At 37.5% G+C, this 14,345-nt stretch overlaps 1 protein-coding gene across 2 annotated transcripts in view; it reads left to right on the forward strand.

Moving 5' to 3' along the window:
* Positions 1-14,345, forward strand: part of LOC122720047 (tensin-1-like) — a 253,105-nt gene that overhangs the window by 26,611 nt on the left and 212,149 nt on the right. The window lies entirely within an intron of this gene.

Consider the following 14,345-nt stretch of genomic DNA (forward strand, 5'->3'; position numbering starts at 1 on the left):
CCGAAGAGCATCTAGATTAGCAGAAGGAGTCGTGACCGAGATGACCAACCTTTCTTTCTTTTTTCTTCGAAATTACGCATCATACGTAACCACCATTTTTCTTCTCCCTCTTGCGAACACCGCGTCGCGTGATAATTGCATCAAAGGGAGCGTAGCTAACCACGTATATTCAAATTTAAATCTATTCCCTTTTCTCTGAAGCAGCTATGACTTGGTAATAAGTTTAAGTTTCGTGCATCAGATTTCTCGAAATTCTTACGAAATTTCCTCCGTTCAATGTATAAATTCAACAGATTTATATGATACGATATCACTTTAAGTTTTCTTCAAAAATCAAGTTGTTCGAAAGAATTAAATTTTTTGGTTGTGAAAGCAATGTTATCTTCTGTTTAGAATAGAAATTTTCAAATTAGTTTATTCTTTTTTTAAATGATAAGCGATAAGGGGTTGATAGATGAGGATAGATTCGAATGCACGCGCGAAGATGTTTTTCGCGCCACGAACGGTTCGACACTTTGGGAATACTTACGAATATATGCCATGTAGTGTTCTTGTTGCCAACAGAGTGTGTCGGCCACGCTCTTGACTTTTAAGACTGAAGGTTCGTTGTTTTCATACGATCCGAAAATGGCAACGTAACAATTAGGGCGATAGTACGCTGATTGAAGTTTACAGTTACCTTTCTTTCTTTCTTTCTTTCTTTCTTTCTTTCTTTCTTTCTTTCTTTCTTTTTTATTTATTCTTACGAAGAACAGTGATGGATATTTATCGGGCACTCGTTGAAACACGAACACACTGTTACTCCGTAGATCTTTGGAAACCAAGTTCTCTGCGCTTTATTCAAGGACGTATAGAAAAAACCAGAGTTTAAATCAGGAATTGCCTCTCCTCTTACCATTTATTAATCAATACCGATGCAATTTTAAGAATCGACCTAATTTCGACTGAACATTCCTATAAAGAACTATCCCTAACACCGTTGCTTCTTATAATGTAATATAATAAATCCTCGATTATAAATTACACGAATATTGTATACCATAGTGATAATTTTTAAGAAATACCTATCTTTTCGGTTCAACAATATATGAACATTATGAACCATTAAAAAAAAGGAAATTTCCTATATTCGAATTGGAAACAAAAGATCGTCGCCAATTAACATCCAGGATTGTTAATCCGAATGGCAAGGACGCCCATTGTGTCCCGCTCGGAGGAAGCTTTTTATGCATGGCGTCGTCCGTCGAAAATAGACGGTAAGGTCGTGTTTCAAACGAGGGATACTCCGAGGTATTGCGTGACGTCATTTCCTACACCTGCCATGCATGCTTCCGAATGATAACGCTGCACGTGGTATTGGCACACCCCATACCACCGTCTCCTCCCTCCCACGGCTTCACCCCTGTCCAGGATGCATCGTTGCGTGACGGCCGTCGACTCGCATCGTCGATACGTTCCACGATCGTTCCTTCCTTCCTTTCCTTCCTTAACGCGATTCGCGCCGTTTTTCCACAACGATAAATTCCACCTCACCAAGATAATTGTGATACTCCTACTTCACTTCAGAAATTTTCATTCCAACGTCCGTTTTTTTACAGTTACATGAGAATAATTTCATCCAGTATCTCGGCGAGATCCTTGGATCTATGAAATTTATGTACACTCGTTTGATATAATCGATAGAAGAATGCAACGTTTTATTCCAGTGTTTATATATATATATGTATAGTATATAAAGAATTTTTTCCGACGTTAAATTCTATTTACGATTTTTTTAAATTTTCTTGTTTTGGGTAGGAAGGTATTGGTTTAATAAGTATTGGTTTTGTAGGTTTTGAAAAATTTTTTAGAAATTTCTTCAGCAATATCGAAAGAGATTTTGCAAAAGAGAATTTTTTGATTGCAGTAATTACGCAATTTCTAAAAAATGGTGACATCGAACTATGGCTCTCTCGAAAGTATCAGTTACACGACAAGTATTGGTTACTTCTTCGATCGAGTTACATATTCCTACCAAGTTATTGACTATGTAAGTATCCCCTGGTTGGTAAGCTGAACAAGTTACTGCATCTCGTTGAAAGATCAAAAAAGATAGCGGATATTTCGTTCAGAAACTAGAATTAACGACAAATTGGTCGGGATATAATACCGAGTTTGGAATAATTATTGAGATTCTTTTCAGAGACGAATCTTTATAGCAAGTTAAAAATAACATTGTAATGCAATTAATAGGCAATTGTTTCTAAAAACTCAATAAGAGGATAAATCTCCAGTTAATAAAAATTTCTCTGTATTATCATAATTTCTTGCAAAGAATAACTGTACAATCTTAATAACGAATAATATTCCCACGTGCAGCAATTATTCGTATAATTAAACACAATCTATCTCGTTAAATCGCGTTGTTGTAGTAAACCGGGTTGCGAGTTGCGAATTGAATAATTCGCGTCATACACGTCGATTGAATTATTTCTTTATTCCACATTTTATTGCTTTCTCTGTCTACGATCTAATTTACGTTCCCCTTTAAAAATTCGTCTTTAAAAAAAAAAAAAGAAGACGAAGATGATTACGCAAAGCGAGATGTATTCCGTGAGAACGTGAATCCTTCTGTGGGTAAGAAACAACTTCGTAGAAATAATTACAAGGAACCCAATAAATGTTCAGGATAAATGAAAAAGAGAAATGGGAATTTCGTAATGTAGTTTGTTACGTGGCACGGATGAAAAGTGATTATTTCGATGTCCTTTATATCTCATTCGAGATTGCGTCACGAAATATTAATGGTTAATTGTCAATGATTGATGTGTAGAGAAAGAAAGAGAGAGGAGAAAAATTGAGGACAATGGTGATCGTATTCAATTTTTGCAGCATTGGCGTCCCCATTGTCGGTTTTAATTTTCATTCTCACCCATTCTTACTCATAGAATGTATACAAAGATTTATGAAAGGTAAAGATACGGTAAAATGGAACGTAAATATTGTCACGTAAAATTTGTTTTGACAATCGACAATTCGACATTCGTTTATTAATTTTAATATTTCATTTACGCGTCATTTAAAACTTATTACGCACGTCCACTGTACTTACAAATATATGTTTCTATCTTTTAATTACAGAGGAGCAAATCAACGTTACAAAAGAATTTTTTTCTTTCTCACAGATGACTATTTATGATAAGTTAACGTGGTAGCTGTTCTACTCGTGTAACATACTTCGAAGTACTAATTCACAGAATCAGTTCTAATTGCATACCAGAGAATCGAATTATACACTGACATAATTCACAGAACCGCGTTACCCGTGATAGACACGCTATCTGTAACTGTCATACTTTAAAAGTGTGCTGTCAAACTTGTCGAAAAAAGGAAAAAAAAAAAAATAATCTAAAGTTGCGAAAAGTTTTCACAGCACGAACATATGCGTATCGAATATCTCGTTAGATTTTGATCGATACTTACGATATCCATCATAAAATTGTTCTTCCCTCGCCACATATTCTTGAAAATTGTCTACTTTGTTTCTATAATATTGCACGAAAAAATTATTCTTTTCTCCTCCGATAATCTCTTGCACTCTTTAAAATATTATATCTCTTATTTCGACTCGATTCTTTTGTTGAACAAAAACAATCACACTGTCTCGCGGTAAACACACGCGACAGATACGATAATAAAAAATCGTATCTACGCTCTTTCTAAACTTTCACTGGTAACATGTCACTCTGCTTAAAAGTCACAATTTATTTCACTTTCGTTCGTGGAAATAATAATTCTTCCAACGTTATCCAAGATCTCCCCGACGTTCACGACGACTTATTTCATCGAGGACAATTTGCCAAGTTCGGTTAAAGCGAGATTTTGCTTAAGCAGCCTCGTTTCACAGTAACCGCCGTCTGTCAGCATGTTACTGATAAACCGTGTGGAAGAGGCGCAGCGTGTTCACCTGGCCAGGTGAGCTCTCGCCGGTATACTGAACGTTCGCCTACGGCAATAAACTCCATTTACCCACGGTAGTCGATCACCCTCACCGACTCTGTTTACAGCCGCTACCTTTACTAGCTAATCGTGTAAATCTTGAAAGAACTTAGATATCTTCTAAATAAATGTAATATTATTAAATATTATCATCTGGACAATTTCGATTTTTGATTTAATAAATATTCGAACGTATATAATTAATTTTTATTATATAATAAAATTTTTTTTATATAATAACGCGCGCATAAGATCGACGATTAAAATTTTAAAAATTGATCCGTATCTACCTATTTTTGAAATGAAACGAAGAAATGATTTTTTCTTCGATTATAAATATCATGGACTATTCGTAGCGAATAAACAAAATATTTTCGCGGATAATCTCTTGGAAACGTTGGGAAGAAATATCATAGAGGGATAGAAGGAGAGATAGAAATGTCTATCGATGATGACTGTTCATCGAACGATCGGGGATCGGTCACCTGTTCAGGTGGACTCACGACGACGAACTGAAGGCGGAATCGTGTAGAGGATCGGTGGCTGGTGTTTCGTTCTGCGGCGTGAGCACTGACCGTACACAGAATATCACAAAACGTACGGTTGTTCGAAGTTAAATTCAGCCCATCGTGCTCCCCGAGCCATGCACCGACGGATTTCCCCTCTTTGTGTCGTCGTTGTGATCGTTCGTGTTTCGACATCCACAGAATTCTATACTTGTGAGAACGAAAAATGGAAATTTGGAAAAATTCGTATATTTGACACATATTTATATTTGAATAGTTAACAATGATCTTATTTTAGGATTTTTTAAAGAAAAATTAACGTTAGCTCTTATTAAAGATAAAAATTTTGAATTATTTATTAATAAAGTGATTGGAAGGAACGTTTTTTAAAGAAATATATTATTTTTGCGATTAAACAGAGTTGATTGAAGTCGTTTTTTTAAATCGAAAATTTCAAAAGATGAAAAAAAGACGTGTTTCATTTGACGTGTTTCCTCTATTCGTCGTAAAAACCAGTTTAACCCTTAAGTTATGAATTTTCCTGTTTTATCGTGCGCAGATGTTATCGACGAACAAGATAACCTACCGACGTTCCTTTCTCCTTTCCATTTAACGAAAGAACGGCCCAAGAAAATTTATGCACCTCATCTACGACGTAGATCATACGATTTTATCAATTCCAGATGTTATTGATGCGTTATCCCGCGTAGAGATACCGAAACCAGGTACGAAACGTACTTACCACAAGTTCATTGAACCAAACTAATGGTACTTCTTCATTCGCGTTTAGATGTCGCGCACTGTATTCGTTCGCTGGTCAATTTCGTTGAGAATAAATAATAGATATCTTAATTTAAACTTTATCAACTTTAATTAACTCAATTATCAATCAAAATTTTAATATTTCATTTATATATGATTAATTTTATAATATATATATTTTTTAAATTTTATTTCTTCTTTTCTCTCTTCTAGAAGAGATTGCGCAATATATCTTTTATTTATTTTAGAAGAATAAAAAAAATATACAAATATACTATAATTATTCCTCACTTCTCGATTACATACAATATCAAATACATATATATTTCTTTCCATTATCGTTACAATTTTATTAAATTCTTGAACAATAATTCAAATATGTAAATTCTGAACTGATTCACGGTTCATTTGATCAGACACTAAACTAAACTTTCTATTTCTATAAACGGTGTATATTCACATTGTATTACTTATCCACTCCATACACCTGTCGAAATAACAGTCATAAAGATATAAAATACAAGTACAAGAGAAGTATCTTCTTCCTTTTTTTTTTCGAAGCTATAATCCAGTATCGAAAAAATAAAACGAAAATATCTCTCATACATGTGTATGTATATATACACGCGTGTTTCGAACGTGGTAGTTCAATTGCTCGTTAATGCATCGTACTCTGGTGACTCAGAGGATCGGACTTCACGGTCACACGCACCTACCCACTACTACGTAGCTCCAAGATAGCGAGCAGATTTTATTTTAAGGAGGACAGGTCTTTCTTCTCCCTAGGACTTGTTCCCTGTGTTCAAGAACGTTACGTGATGTTACTGTAAGAGTTTCCTCCTCGTTCGGTCGAAAAGTGTACGTACGTGTACACCGTGAATTCCAAGAGGACTGACCTTTCGTACTCCTTTATGCACACGAGGATGAAGTAACTGTACCTACGTGATTTTTATTTGTACCATGTTCACAATGGATCCTAACGCTATACATCACGTGTACGCGTATTCATCTTGAAAGCTGAATTCACATACGCGGCGGCTACCCGATTTCACGTCACTTTCGGCCACTTTTCTTCTTGACGAAGTAACTCTATGCGAAGTTTGCGCCAACACGATTCTTCTTTTATTTGCGAAACGCAGAAAGGAGAGTTAATTCCATGTGTGCATTGCGAATTTTTTGACAACGAGTATTCTTTAGGGTAAGTAGTGATAGACTAGTAGAAGGGAGAATTAATTTTATATATATATATATATATATTACAAATTATTTTTTAAAAACTAATATTCTTTAGGGTATTATTTTAACATATAAATTTTTGACGAGAAATTAATAGGGTGGTTGATCAGTTTTTTTTAATTTTAATATCGATAATGCAACAGTATCGACATTTTATATAAATGAAACGTACGAATTAAATATCTTGGCACGTACGGTTGTTGCCGAGGAGGAATACGTGAATTACAAACACGGACAACAGTTAAATTTCCTGTTCCGTGTAGATTATATCATACGCGTATTGAATTTCAAAGCTGACTTTTATTTTTAAAACGTGTATTACACGTAGTCTTGGTGATGTAATTACCGAAATATAAGCTGGCATGATTTGTATAATACACAACTCGGTCCCAACGATCTTCGCTTCTTCAAATTTCCTGGTATCTGAAAATAATTTTATCGTAAGTTAGAAATAGCAATATTCTGTTTGTTTCTTACTTACACGATGATTTTCTGAATAGCAGTATCTGATAGTAGTAGCTGTCAATCGTTGAAAATCAAATCCTGTAAACAAAAAGAAAAAAATAAAAATACATTATTCTTCGGTAACTAAATGCCAATTAATAGACAATTCGGTAACAATGTCAATTTCGAATATAGTATTGACTCTTTGAATAACAATTTATATCGTTCAATACATCATTTGGTCCTAACGAAGCTACATATCTGCCGTGTTGGCGTTGTGCCAGCAAACATTATCGAACGTGATTATAGCTGAAAAGCTGAAATTAACTCTCGGTGATGGTCGTAAGAAAAAAGAAAAAATTTGTTCACTTATTTCATAGAGAATAATTTTTTTCATAGAGAATAATTTTAAATGTAATTTAACGTTGAATATTTCTCTTTATATATATATATATTTTTATTAATTAATTTTAAATGTAATTTAACATTGAATATTTCTCTTTATTTGTATATATATATTTTTTTATTAATTAATTAAAAAAAGTGAGGAAGAAAAGAAAATAGTGATCGAATAAAAATATAGATCATTAGAAAGAATATTTCTGCAAAAAGAAATGAGACATCTTACGATTATATACTCTCGTCTCGGTAGTTGCACGACACAAAAAAATTCCATTCGAAAGAATCATGACACACATATCCGCTCGAAGTGACTCGTATCTCCCGAAGAACGCACAATTTTCATTGGATATCGGATCATTAAGCATCGACGACACGCTTACTCCGTCCAAAGCGCCAATTCCATATGCATCCGTATCGAGAATCTTCCTTTCTATTATACGATTTTTTTGCTATTATCCACTGGTAGTGGAACGTGATCCTCGCAATCGTGAAATCCAACTCGAAGACCTTGGTAACTCTTATATGGAATGCGAAGCGTAAGAAAGTATCCGAGAAATTCAATGATATTCACCTAGAGAAGAAACTCGTACCCGTGGGCGGAATATGAATGAGATGTCAAGGATGACCCGAAGAAGAAGAAGAAGAAGAAGAAGAAGAAGAAGAAATAAAAGAAGAAGAGGAAATAAAAAAAAAAAGATCTTTAAAGATCTTTCTTTACCCTGTCTAGGATTTCATTGAAATGGAATTGAATGAATTCAATACCCACGCCACTTCTCATTACGCAATACAGTTTGATAATTTATCACGAATGAAATGTACCTAACCTACCATGTGTACGTGCTCCCAGTGCCACGAACGTCCAATGACGATCCTTCTAGCGAGAAGAAGACCTTGGACGATTCTGTGAAAAAGGAGATTAAGGAATAATAAATGGAATATGAATTATTTGTATACATATATATATATTGTGCAAAGACAATTTACACCAAAAAAAAAAAAAAAAAAAGATTCGAATTCTCATATCTCAAACATCGATCCCTTTAAGAACAAAACTTTGGGTACAAAAGATGCTGCAATCTTCTTATCGACAGCTTTCTCTGAAACTCGAGGCTTGCATCGATCGATTCGATCGATCGGACGCAAAAGCGCGATCCCTTCAACGATATCGGCATCTCGTTTCAACGTAAGCACCTCCAATTAGTCGTCCTTATACCCGTGGCCGTATAATTCGTTTCTCATATTTCCCATTTATCCAGTTTCGCGAGCTTTTGTACGAGATTCGCGTATAGTGGTGAGCGCGCGTGTGTGTACAAGCTAAACAAAAAAGTGAAAGATGAACGTTACCAAAAAGAGCTCGTTGGTACACCAGAAGGAGTAGCTGCTGGTCCGGATGAAAAAAACGACGCCCTTTCTTCCAATGCATAAGCGTGCCTTCGGTACAGGTATTAACCTCCCTCTCGTTTCCCTTTCTCCTCTCTCTTTCTTTCTCTCTCTCTTTCTCTTTTTCTTCTCTCTTTCTCTCTCTCTATCGGTGTATGTATGCGCTCTCCTGGCTATAGTCATCGGATTCTCTTTTAGGGACCGTGCTAAGACTGCCAGATGAAAGTATATAACCGGTTCGCAGCTGCAGCCAGACTGGAGACTGGGCATCGGCCGGCAACCAACAACCACACACCATGCCACATCTCTCTGGGCACACACCATGGCGCCAGGGGCGGATTCACCATTCCAGTTGTGCACATACGTGCCCGTTTCGCATTTCGAAACTTTAATCCCATCGACCTCTCGAATCGATCGATTCAACCTCGTCCGAGCGAATCGGGATTATTTACGAGAATCTACGATTGTTTTTATTTATTTATTTATTTCTTTTTTTATTGAATTTGGATGATTTCGGCAAATGCTTTTCGAATTCGTCGATTTATGCCAGAAGATTGGCAAGATTTTTCTTAAATGAATATTTATTTTGGATAGAATTTGATGGATGGATCACGATGGGAGGAAAAATATCGTTAAATTTAGATTTTTCGTCGAAATATTTGTTGCACGGGTTATTATTATTGCGATACATGGAGAAGAAATTACGCGTGGCCAGGATCAGGAAGTGGGTTTTATAATTGGGATAGAGAGGAACGGTATAATTTTGTTATTCGAAATAAAAACTGTGCACGAAGAAGTAATTTCGCGGTTTTTTTTTTTTTTTTTTTATTTCTCGTTTTCCGCGATTTTTTCACTTGCTTGGAAAGCTTGGAATTCCGGACGTTCAATGATACCCAATAATCAATAATTAATAAGCGCGATAGTGGGTCAGCGAGCAGTGAATAATAAGCATATATTTTACACCTAAAATAACCACGTGCAACGTTCGAAGGTATTCTCATCAAGTAACTGTTTCTCGGAGCTATTCTTTCAAATTACAGGGTACACGCATAAGCACTTTACAAGTAGTGCAAAAACAGAAGCCTAATAATTGGTACTCGCGTGTCGAAAAAAAAAAAAAAAAGAAAAGAAAAAGAAAGAAAGAAAAAACCATAGGTTTTCGTATGCGCTTCGCTCACGATGGAAGATTTTATGGAAAATAGAAGGACGATGAAAGAAACGCCCTATTATTTTTAATTAATTCGAGTTCAGCCTCTGGGTTGGATATTATTAACCGATTGACTACTCTCCTGACTACCGAAGGGTAGCGGAATCGTGATGGAGGCGAAGAAAGAAAAAAGAAGAAGGAAAAGAAAAAGAAAAGGAAGGGAAGAGGATGGAAGAGAATGGCCGAAGGACATTTTGGACATAGTTCTCCGACTCCAAACTTCATGGACGTCGCGATAAACGTGTACAACGTTGTAAGCGATGAAGGACACGAGAATGCACGGTGGTTATCGTCGACACATTAGCATGCTCCCTTACGAAGATAATCGTCCGTGGTGCTTCTCGGCTCGTTATGTTTAATGGTCGATGTGAATTGAACGAGTTTGACCCACAATGATGATGGGACCAAGAGCAAAGATCGACGAAAGACCGTATTAGAAATAATCGTCGAATAATCGTCACTTTTCTTTTTTTTTTTTTTTTTTTTAGCTTTTAAATTTTTCTTCGATTTTCAATAGCTTGGAGTCGAAAGTACGTAAGCTCGAAATGGGAGATTATTTTGAATTTGGAGGAAATTTAAATAATTTATTTCTTCTTCTTGCAATACAGAATTGTAAGAATAAAAATAGGGGGAAAAGACACGAAATTCAATATTTGTCCGAGATATGATGATCTCGCATCTACTTGCAAAATTATTTATCGTGAAAATATTTTATTTTATTCTCTCTTCTCACTATTACACTTTTTTATTTCGTTATAAGAGATTAAGTCGTCAATCTTATCGGCACGTTAAGTATAAAAAGAAAGATATCGATGGAATGCGCGTTTAGTTCTGTTTATCTTGGACAGAAGTATCATAAGTATCATAATTTGCTAATTTTGTTTCGTACACGTGATATAAATTGCCATAAGATACTTGCGGTTTGGTACCAGGTCTGGTTAGGATTACACGAGTTCTCGAGTGAAAATTTTAAGGTTTCCTTAATATCTTTCGCGCCCAGGACAGATATTAAACTGATAAAGATATTATCATTATTAGGTTATAACGATATCGAACAATTTTGTAAAAAATTTTATCGATTATATGTTGTTCTATTTTGTGACATTTTAAATTATTCTCTTTGAAATCTCAATTACCATTGAACCATTTTATTTTCTTTTCTTTTTTCAGATTCTTAAGAAACTTTTGACAAACGTTAATATTTATTTACGTGACAATGTAGCAACGATTAATATTAATATAATGATGAGATTAAAGACACCTAATATTAAACTTCTTAATGTAAAAGAACGAGAGTCGTGTACGATCAATACTCGTTTATCTTCATTATCTCGTTTTTTTCAACATCATATTCATATATCACGTCGTACACAATCATCCATTTTGTCTTGGGAATTCATCTTTATAACATAACTTTATAATAAATAGAACAACGAATCATATTGGAAAGTTGAATATAATACAAAATACATCGAACGATAGATAGAAAACAGTTGGGGCATATACAAAAAAGATATCACTTGCCTTCGTCAAATTTACCCAACTCGACATCGATCTCTCATCTTTCCAAAATTATCTTCTCGTCGCTATTAATTGATTATTAAACGATTCCAACGGGACAGTGAACAGAGATTGGCGAAACAAAAAATTCGAGGAAAAATTTTCGACAAATTTCAAAGAATGCAAGCTCGAAACGAAAAAAGGAAAAAGAAATAGATAAAAAGAAAAGAGAAAAGATTCGCAATTCGTTAAATGTTGAGGATGATCGAGGCGAGGGCACCTCCTCAATTCAGGAAGCCCTCGATCCGAGCATGAGGGGCGACGCACAAACGAAAGGAACTACGTCAGGGGCATTCTCGGCGCAGCATGTGAGTCGCGGAGCAGAGAGGTGAGGAGGTAGTGTGTCGCCCAGGTGCCCGACCGGCCTTTGCCGAACTCACCTCCACCTCCTCTTCTCCATCCAGGCCTGCTTCTCTCCATTCTCTTCTCTCTCTCTCTCTCTCCCTCTCCTCTCTCTCTCTCTCTCTCTCTCTCTTCTCTCTCTTTTCCCCAGGACACACGCTCTCCTCCAAGCCGTCCGTTTCCTTCCTCGCTAGTCCGCCCAGAGTCGCTCCCTCTCTCTCCATCCACCGCGCCTCTTCCTAACCTCTCTCCACTCCCGAGCACCACCGGCCTCCGCTTTCCTCTTATCCGTGCCATTGGCCATTAGCGATTGCCGTCCACCGTATCATCAGGCCCCGCAGTAATGGGACCTCTTACGGACCTGCGGGCCCCAGTCGTTCGTCGCGCGCCTCCGTCGAGCCTTACTCCCCGCGCCCAACTCAGGCCTCTCTCTCTTCCTCTCCCTCTTCTTCCCCCCCTCTCTCTCTCTCTCTCTCTTTCTCTCTCTCTCTCCCCCCCTCGCCCACCTCCTCTTCGTTCGGCTACCACGTGATTTAGCGGGTTACGTCTAACCGCTCTCGACCTTTCGTCTGTCGGATCTACGTAGCCGATAACCCGGACACCGGCCAACGGAGAGGAGGTTCGCCGCGGAGGATCTACCCATAGGCCTGTACGAGGTTCGGCTCGTGCCTTCCGTGGCCCCCCGCGCCAACCTTCCTCGCAAACCGGGAGAGAGACCCACACTCCGCTCACCATTGCGGATTCATTGCGGTTCGATACCTGTGCTGCAAGTTTTTCTGCCCACCTCGTTTGTTCCCGGCTTGACAATGTTTTGCGGGTTGATCCGCTAGTGTGGCTGTGTACGACGCGCTGCGCTCCGCTTCTTACGATACACCCCGCCTGGTGTCGAGTTGATGGAAATTGTCATTCGAATTGTCTCTCGCTTTTCTTGCCACGAGCGGGACGATCGGGCCGCGATCGCGCCAAGTGTAATTCGCCCGAGTTGCGTTCTCCTTCTTCCCCTCCTCCTTGCGGCGAGGAACAGATTTTTCCTCGGATCGGAAATCGTCGCGCCGTTCAACCGTTCCATTTTTTTTTTTTTCCCCCCCTCGTTCGCCAGCTTCGTTTCGATCAGCCTCGATTTCTCTCGTTCGGTGTTCGCCCGATCTCGAGCTCGGACGCTTCGAGATCTTTTGTGCTCGAGCGGGTGTGGAGTGCCAGTGTGGAGAATTTTCGAGGAGAATTTTCGTGCAACGTTTTTGAATTTTTTTAGTGATCGGTTGGAAAGTATGGTATGAAAAGTGACGTATCAACCGTGATCTTTCCTTTCTTTCTTTATCGACAAATCGTCATTTCGTAATATTAATCGCGCGTGAAGAATCGTTTCGAGATATTTCCCTGATTTCACATGGAGATTGTTTCCCAATTTCTTTCACGCGAATTTTTAACGATTGGTTGGTGGAAATCGGTGAAATCTTTCGTTAATCGATCTCGAAGAATTTCGACCAGGCTGCCATCTGCTCCGTTTCGAATCTTTCTCGTCTTTTTCACGACAACGATCGATCCAGATCTTTCGCGATTCGAAATATTGGGCGTCGAGTCGATGACACGTAACGTTTCGAGAATTTTAAAGGAATCTTTTGGCCGTGTACAGGTAGAACTCTCGGCAACGGAACGTCTCGGGGCGTCCGTTTTCATGCAGATTTCTTCCCTCGATCAATCACACGGGTTGCCACGGGTCGGTCGTATTAGCGTGAGAGAATCCCGGGCTTCGATTTGCATAAACGCCGTAGGTACGCCGTAGAATTTCATTTATCGTCCCTTGTTAACGAGTTTGTAAAGTTACGTAAAACGCACACGCGTGTCCACGGTTAAACGAGGCTCCAACGATTTTTGCCGACGTTCGTTAATTGCTCGCATGATTGATAGGTACATCTGGTAATGTTAAAAGTTCAACTCGCCGTTTTCCTCCGAGAAAGTGAAATTGTTTGCTTGTTCCCATTCGATGTGCCCGATATATCCGTTTAATTTCATCCTGTCGAGTCTTGGTTATCAATTATAATCGTTTGAGAAGGATAAATTTGTTATAAATTATCCGTATCGAAAACAATTTATAATGTACGAAAGTATTAGAATTTTATGCGAGTCTAAAGTTCTTTCAAAGAATAGAAATATTTTTTTTTTTCATTACGAATCATCAATTATTTTTAATAATTATTTCAAGGAATCTAAACTTGTGTTCGTATAAATATCGGTTAAACAAAAAATTGGACCTGAAATGCAGCGATTCTGATTGATTTTTAAATTTGGACAGGCACGGTGAAGAACGGCCTTGAAAATTGAATAATTTGACCGGTTCGAAGGCATTCTTCGCTTGAAAACCGTTCCCTCTGTGAAAGTAGTTTCTAATATATGAAAAGGAAAAGATAGGATACAAATATCGTTTCGAATAACTGTAGTGTTGTGCCAAAAAATTTAATTTCTCTTCAATTTTCTTACACAAATGTTTTTATCTTACTTTTATTTATCATCGCTTGTTATTCACGCTT

Source organism: Apis laboriosa, unplaced genomic scaffold (assembly GCF_014066325.1).
Source record: "Apis laboriosa isolate Shangri-la unplaced genomic scaffold, ASM1406632v1 scaffold9_cov152, whole genome shotgun sequence".
Taxonomy (NCBI): domain Eukaryota; kingdom Metazoa; phylum Arthropoda; class Insecta; order Hymenoptera; family Apidae; genus Apis; species Apis laboriosa.